The sequence below is a fragment of the Octodon degus genome, unplaced genomic scaffold (genome assembly GCF_000260255.1).
Source record: "Octodon degus isolate 3935 unplaced genomic scaffold, OctDeg1.0 scaffold00175, whole genome shotgun sequence".
NCBI classification, from domain to species: domain Eukaryota; kingdom Metazoa; phylum Chordata; class Mammalia; order Rodentia; family Octodontidae; genus Octodon; species Octodon degus.
In genome coordinates, this window is record NW_004524751.1 from 1,732,479 (window position 1) to 1,740,911 (window position 8,433).

An 8,433-nucleotide genomic window follows, 5' to 3' on the forward strand; every position below is an offset into this window, starting at 1 on the left:
ACACTGAAATTCAAAGGGTGGAAAACAATACTATCTGACCCATGACCTCAGGAAAAAGCATAGGTAGCAATCCTGTTTTCAGGCAGTCTGAACTTCAAATCCAGAATGGTCAAATGAAATAAAGAAAGCCACTATATACTGGTTAGAGGAAAAATTAAAGAGGAAGAGAGAACACTCATGAATATTCATGCACCAAACACAGGAGCACCAATTATAAAGGAGAAATCTTAACAGACATGAAAAATCTAATATCCAATACTACAATATTAAGAGAAGACCCTAACACCACTTTATCCCCAAAAGATAGGGCAGGCAGAAAAGAACAGCATACAAGTAGCAGAATTGAAGCAGAATTTGGAACAAATGGACTTAATGGACATATAGCTTTTACCATCCAATCACATCTGAATACAGATTCTTTTCAGCTGCACATGTGACATTTTCTAAAATAGACCGCATGTAGTCTACAGGTCATTCTTAAGTATATGGAAGAAAGATGAAATTATCTTATGCTTATTATCTGACCAAAGTGCAATGAAACTGGAAATAAATGACAAAAGAAACCACAAAACCTGCATAAATACATGGAAATTAAACAACACCCTCCTCAGCAACTAATGGGTTGCAGATGAAATTAAACAAGAAAGTAAAAAACATCAGAAAATGTCTGAAAATGGAAAGATATTCCTTGCTCCTGGATAAGAAGAAACAACATTTTGAAGATGGCTATACTCCCAAAGTTGTTATATAGATTTAATGCAATCTCTATCAAAATACAACCAATATACCTCACAGACTTAAAGAAATAATTTGTAAAATTTTGGATCCTGAAAAGATTTACAAGAGCAAAGACAACCCTGGGAAACAAAACCAAAGCCAGAAGCATTAAAATATTTGACTTGAAATTATACTACAAAACTACTGTGACAAAATCAGCATGATATTGGCAAAAAAATAGACCTGAGGATCAATGGAATAGATTAGAAGATGCGGATACAACTAAAAACACACTCAGCCATCTTATCTTTGACAAAGGGGCCAAACATGTTCATTGGAAAAAAGACAATCTCTTTGGCAAATGGTGCTGGAAAAACTGCCAAAAACTAAAACTAGACCCAGGTTTATCATCATGCACCAAAGTAAAGTCAAAATTGGTTAAGGATCTGAACATTGAAACAGAAACCCTAAATTTCCTGGAAAGGAAAGTAGGTGGAAAGACATAGGAGTAGGCAAACACTTCATGAAGAAAATCCAAACTGCATGGGAAATACTTGAAAGAATCAACAACTAGGACCAGCTCTCATTGAGAAATTTCTGCCCATAAAAAGACATCCTCAACAGAGTGAAAAGATAACCCAGAAATCTGGAAAAAAATCTTAATTAATAAGTACTCAGACAAAGGTCTTCTACCTAGAATCTATAGAGAACTAAAAACCATTAATGCCCCAATATTTAAAGACTCAAACCAAGGGCCAGTCAAATTGCTCAGTGGATTAAAGAACCTGCAAGCAGGCTCAGAGGCTGGGTGTTCATTCCCCAGGCCTGCTGCGCCAGCCCCAACCTTGTGTTGCACTGACATGATGAATGAGACTGGCGTGGTGGCACAAACCTATTATTCTACCATGTGGGAGGTAGTAAGGGGAGAATCACTATGTGTCCGATCTAGTAGTGAAAGCCTGAACACCCTGTCGACCCTTCCCTAAAAAACAGAAAAAATAAATAAGTGAATAAATAAGTAAATAAATAAATTTAAAATATCCATGGTTGTTGAATATAGCAGTTCTATTTTATGTCTTAAATGTGATATTCAGACAGATGGCGATGTTAACTCTAATTGCCTCTGTTATAGGAAAATAATAAGATTCTCTTTTGGATGCTTAACTACTAAAGTTTTCAGACCAAAAATTAGAGAGATAGAGGGGCTAAAAAGGTAGCCAATATTTTTTTCTCTACCCCTTCATGTGCAGTGAGAACTTAGGTCATAAAAGAACCTCTGCTGTGACATCCTGTAACTAAGTGGTGTCCCCAATTTTCTGATCCAGGAAATTATGGGGCCCCAGAGTAAAGTGATTGATGATGCATAGTGAGCCTAAGGAGAGACACTTAGAGAGAAAATATTCTCTCAGGCTTTCACAAAGAGAAAATTGGTCAAGCAATGGCCGTGACTCATCCAGATGGCTGACACTGACCCACAAGGTGTTGTACATGATTCTGGGGTAAGTCCTGCGGGGATTTGACTGACCTTGTCAAACAGCAGAAGTTGCCTTTTTAGTTACATAGATCTTGCTTTAACTTGGTCTTAGGCATCCAGCAGAAAAGTGTAACAAAAAAGTATAAAATCTAAATCTATATTAATATGCTGGGCTGTAAAGGCTGATGTCAACAACTTCAGATACTTGCCAGTTGTGCTGATAACTCACTATTATTATGGGTTATTGTACTGTACTGTGTTATTTTGTTGAATTCAAGTATCTACAGTCTTTAAACTGGCATCAATTATGAAAATGTTCTCTAAAGACTTCTCCAAATACAGCTTCTGTAACAGTAATGGAACACCCATGTATGACAAAACAAAACAAAAAAGGGGAATAAATATAGGACCATTTGAATTTGGAAAAATATATATGCATATACAATATAGTTAGAGTAGATATATATCGACTTTCTCTTAGTTCAATAAGAAAGGTTTGTACTAATATTGTTTAGACAAGATATCATGTCTTTATTTTGTCCTCTGAATAACTACTATGAAGAGAAAAATATGCAGTGCACTAATTACTGTAACTGTCCTACCTTCCTGTTTTGAAACTATTTCATTGCTATTTTATCTTTTTTTCTCAATAAAATACATAAAAAATAAATAAGAAAGAAAACTGGGGCATTTGGTGTAAAAATTGCTGATTTTTGATTTACAATTGTATTGTCTCATTTTCTCTGAAGAATCATATGAGCAAGTACAAGACACCAGTGAAAAATTTAATTCCATTTTGTTTGTTTTTTCGTTATTGAACTTAGTACCTTGCGCTTGTCCGGAAGACACTGTACTCTGGAGCTATACTCTGTCCTTCATTTGATCTTACTATATCTCCCTAAATGCAAAAAATCATAAAACTACAATGTGAAAATAGGTGTCTCTTTTTATTTAGTAAAACAATGTTTGACCTGTCTCATAGTACTGTCTAATGGCTAGTTGATAAATCACCTTCATTTAATGTCATAAAATCTAACACATTTCTATTCAAATCATTAAAATGCTTTGATATTGTGTAATCTAAAGTCATGGATAATATTCTAATTTTCCTTTTTCTTACTTGTGGCAATGGCACATGCCTGTGATTGCAGCTTCTCTGTAAGCTGAAACAGGAGGAAACCAGGCTCTGGTCAGGGTCACTTTAGCAAGGCTATCTTCTTTTTATTTTTCTCCCTTGCCTTTACATAAACACCTAGAATTCTATGTAATGTGTTACATTTTAACCCAAAATATGAAATTGTGGTATGTCCTTTTGGTGATAATTCTGGAAGACTGAACTTAGGGTCTTGCACCTACTGGACAAAATCTGTCCCATTGAATTAAGTCCTCAGGCCTTTTTAAATTTTTAGTTAATAAAAGATTTCAGACATCTTAATATGCTATGTGCCTTGCCAGTTATAAGCAATATACACGCACTGTGAGCTTCATTTAAAACTTTAAATCTGTACTTCAGTTCTTTTGCAAAGTACTTAATTTTATGCTTTAAATTTAAGTCTTAATTCTATGACTATGTTCCTACTCATATAACAAAGTTCTTTATCCAATGAAGATAAAAATGAAAATAGACCTGGGCAATTTGGGAGCAAAGTTATCACACTCACTATAAAGCAAAGAATATTAAAATACTTATGGTTAAAAGAACTTCTGAAATGGCAACACCAGGTAATTTTCACTGTGCTTCGACTACACTACACAGTCCACGAGCTTCTGCATGTGCCAGGCCCTTCCCCTGCTTGTTACCAGGAGATGAATCCTTCCTTTCCTTTCTTACCTTAGTGTTCTGCAGTGCTAATTCTATTGTGTTTTTACTACACAGACTTACTAGGTTGCTCAGCATGATGGTAGGATCACAAAGCAAGATGGATCCCTCTGAAACAGGTATCTGCAGCTGTATTAACTGCTTTTGTTTCAAGTTTATGTAGTGCATAAATCTAGGTCTTCTTTGGAGAAGTAGGAAGAAGAGGTGAACAAACTTATATGAATATAAGTAGCAATATGTGTGCACGAATGCAGTATATGTAATATATAAATACTATTGATAGTAAATATATATATATATGCATATAACTATGTATATTTATGTGTATTATATGTACCATATTTTCATGATTAGTCACGAATGTAATGATGTTTATCAGGCATGTTTCTCCACTAGGGATGCTTTTACTCCTTGGGAGACATCCAAGCATGCTCGCAGGCAATTTTGCTGTCACAACATATATAAGAGGGCCTATTTGTAACCCAATTTAGAGGTCAGAGAAGCTGATAATATCTGGAAACAATAAAGAGGAAAAAATACTTGGGAAAAATAGCTAAGCACTGACATTGAAAAACTCTTTGCATCATATCAGAGAATATCAAACGGGTAGAGTTACTATACTTTAATATGACACTGTGAAAATTATCCTGTGAGAAGTAATGAATCTCTTGAAAAGTGTTCACAGCAAAAGAAATTAAAATCGTATCAATGGCTCTCACAACAATATCTACAGCCAGTGGAATTCCAGTCTCTTTTCTCTCATGCCTCTCTGTGCTTGCCTTGTTCTCCACTGGGAACTTAGATATCCCAAGTCTGAAGCACCCTAGTAGCTCCGTGCTTCCTCTCTTTCTGAAGCTTCTGACTAAAATCCATTTTTCCTCCTCTCCTCCAGAAGGCTTTGGGAATACAAGTAATTATTAAAGGCCATAAGGATAATTATTTCCTCCAAGAAACTTGTATAAATTGTCTCTTCTCTGACAAAGACTGCACTTTACTCTATATTCTCATCAATAATTTCATAATTCATTTCATACACTTAGTAGTATTTGGTAGCTCCTTATATAACTGTAAATTCCCTGGAATGTACTCTATATTTATATTTATTAAATATTTTACCTTAGTTTGTTGAAAAACAGACACATGAAACTGTGATAAAATCTTCAGGTTTTTGTATGATTTATGCATGTTTTTATATGATTTTTAATTTTAAACATTTGTTTATTTATTTGGTACAGGGTTCTGCTACACAGGTTGGACCTATAGTGATCCTCCAGTCTCAGCCTCACCAGCCCTGGAATTACAGGCATGCACCACCATGCCAGGTTTCTGTCATCATCGCAGAGAGCCCAGGGTTCTGGAGCCAGCATGGCAATCAGTACTGGGGTTTGAACCTGGGTCCTTGGGCTTGCCAGACAGGTTCTTAGATCTCCAAGCTATCTCCTCAGGCCCAGTGAGAATTTTTACGTGTTTCGTCTATTATCAGTATTTTCACAGTTGTGACTTGGTTAACTTATTGCCAAGTACCTATGAGAGAACTATTGGCATTACCCTTCCTTAGCATGTGAGGTAAGAAACATTGGCAAAGTCAGAATCTTAGGCTTTTTTTCTGAGTCTCCATTTTAAGGTGAAATGTCAAATTGTGGCACGAAATTAAGTTTGTTGAAGCTAAAGCAAAAGATACTCTATTATTAGAGAAGTTTCTATTCAATATCACAAAACATAACTTTGACTATTGAAGGAATAATGGAGCTGAGGTTCTCAAAATGCTCACACTATATTCCAAACCCTGAAGTACATTTTCTCAGGGACTTAGAAAGAAATAGTTACAATGAGGTGGGAGTGCATTTTATTATCTCAGTAGTTGTTAGTCTTGCTTTAACATAGGTACACAATATGCCCTTGAGAATAATAAAATGTTAACAACATATACAGGCAACATTTCTAGTGTTTTATATAATTAATTTCCATAACAATCATACAAGACAAATATTTTCAATATTCTCAATACATAGTTAAAGAAATTACATGATGGAAATATTAAATAACTTCAGCAAGGTCATATTGCTGTTTTTTTTCCTCTAAATACTCATGTAGAACTATAGATTAATTTGGAGTATTGGGCTTTTCCGTACTGCCCAGGCAGGGGTCCATACAACGTTGTTCTTGATTCCCATCATAGCTTAAAGGGAAACTTCACAATGTCAGGAGACCTTGATGCCCTGCAAATGAAGGAGGAGGATGTCCTCAAGTTTCTCATTGCAGGAACCCACTTAGGTGTCACCAACCTGGATTTCCAGATGGAGCATTATATCTATAAAAGGAAAAGTGATGGAATCTACGTCATAAATCTAAAGTGGACTTGGGAGAAGCTCCTCCTGGTAGCTCCAGTCATAGTGGCCACTGAAAACCCTGCTGACATCAGCGCCATATCCTCTAGGAACACCGGCCAGCAGGCTGTGCTGAAGTTTGCTGCTGCCACTGGAGCTACTCCTATCACTGGCAGCTTTAATCCTGGAACCTTCACTAAAGGGATCCAGGCAGCTTGCTGAAAGCCACGTTTTCTGATGGTTACTGACCCCAGGGCCGACCACCAGTCCTAACAGAGGCATCTTACATCAATCTGCCAACCATTGCTTTGTGCAACACAAATTCTCCTCTGCACTATGTTGACATTGCCATCCAGTGCAACAATAAGGGAGCTCACTCTGTGGGTCTGATGTGGTGGATGCTGACCCGGGAAGCGCTGCGCATGCGTGGCACCATCTTCCTTGAACACCGTGGGAAGTCATACCTGATCTCTACTTCTACCGGGATCTTGAAGAGACTGAAAAAGGAGAGCAGGCTGCTGTTGAAAAGGCTGTGACCAAGGAAGAATTTCAGTGTGAATGGACTTATCAGCTCCAGAATTCACTGCTGCTCAGCCTAAGGTCAAAGACTGGTCCAAGGGCTTTCAGGTGCCCTCTGTGCCCATTCAGCAGTTCCGTACTGAAGACTGGAGTACTCAGCCGGCCACAGAAGATTGGTCTGCAGGCCCCACAGTGCAGGCCACTGAGTGGGCAAGAACCACCACCAAGTGGTGTCGAGCTGTTCTGCCAACACTTAAGCAAAATTGGAACGAGGGTGTTGAAAAATAAAACAATTTCTAAGAGTTAACAAAACAAAACAAAACAAAACAAAACAAAAAAAGGAGTATTGGAATGTAAAGAAAAGCTTTCTTCAGGTAGATGAGGTGTTAAATATATCAGGATTCAGATTTTTTTTTTTTTGGAAAAAATTTCAGTTACAATTGAAATACATGAAGAATATGTTGATAGTAAATATTTGTTTTTGTACAAATATAAGAGTGACATGAATCAGTTTTATGTCTTCCTAAATATTGAAACTCCACAAAAATTCTGTACAAGCACATAAATTGTTAGCAATAATCATCATATAAGTCATTGCTATGGGTAAAAGAACTGATACATTTCTTAAAAAGAAATGATAAGCCTTTAGTCTGATAAACTTGAAATTTGACTATGATATGAAATAAGATAAAGAGATACATATTACTAAACTGCAAGCGTATGAAAGTTTAGAAAAGACTGAAGTGAGTGCAGACAGCCAAAAATAATGAAGATAGTTTCTCTTCCTCTTTCTTGCCCTCTGAGAGTTAATTTTAAAAATATCCCAAGCATGGAACTCAAAGTATCAGAGCACACAGAGCTGAGCTTGGCATCTGCAGTACATAAAATACGTATGATTTTTTGATGATCTTGAAAGTAAGGTTGATTTCATTTTGTATATTAATATGTTGGTTAAATATGTCACAATGCTAATCACTAAAAATAAGCACAAGAAGTAACTAATATGTAATTAACAGAAGGTTAAGGCTCAGAAATATGACTATACATCTTTGGAATAATTAAGTAGAAGATAGGTAAATTCCATGTCAATCTATAGTCTATATGAGTCTGTATGAATCAAAAATTTGTCAGTTCTTGAGCATTATCCTGATGCAATCTATATAAAGATATACATATAACATTTATGTGTAATTAAATTAAGTACATGAGAATATTTAGATAATTGACCATTCATGTGGATGATACAGAAGCATTCAGATTTACTTTAAGTAGCTTTTGAATGACAAGGACATATTACAAAGAATAAACAAATATAATGTAATAAAAGAATTCAGATATATATATATATTATATATATAATTTGTTTAGAGAATGGAGAACTATCACAAAATTAAAGCTTAAAAGAAGAAAGGACATAATATTTGACAAATAAACTTAAAAAATTAATGATCAATTTTCACAGCTTCTAATTTACTCTTAAGCTTAATGATTTTCTTTCTGATATTACTTAGTTACTTGTTAATATAATGACATATTAAGGCAATTGGCTTGTAATGACAGTTTTTTTTTTCCCATTT

At 35.6% G+C, this 8,433-nt stretch overlaps 1 pseudogene; it reads left to right on the plus strand.

The window, feature by feature from the left end:
* Nucleotides 1-6,325: 6,325 nt before the first annotated feature.
* LOC101570757 lies at nt 6,326-7,144 on the plus strand (annotated as a pseudogene).
* The last annotated feature ends 1,289 nt before the right edge of the window (nt 7,145-8,433 follow it).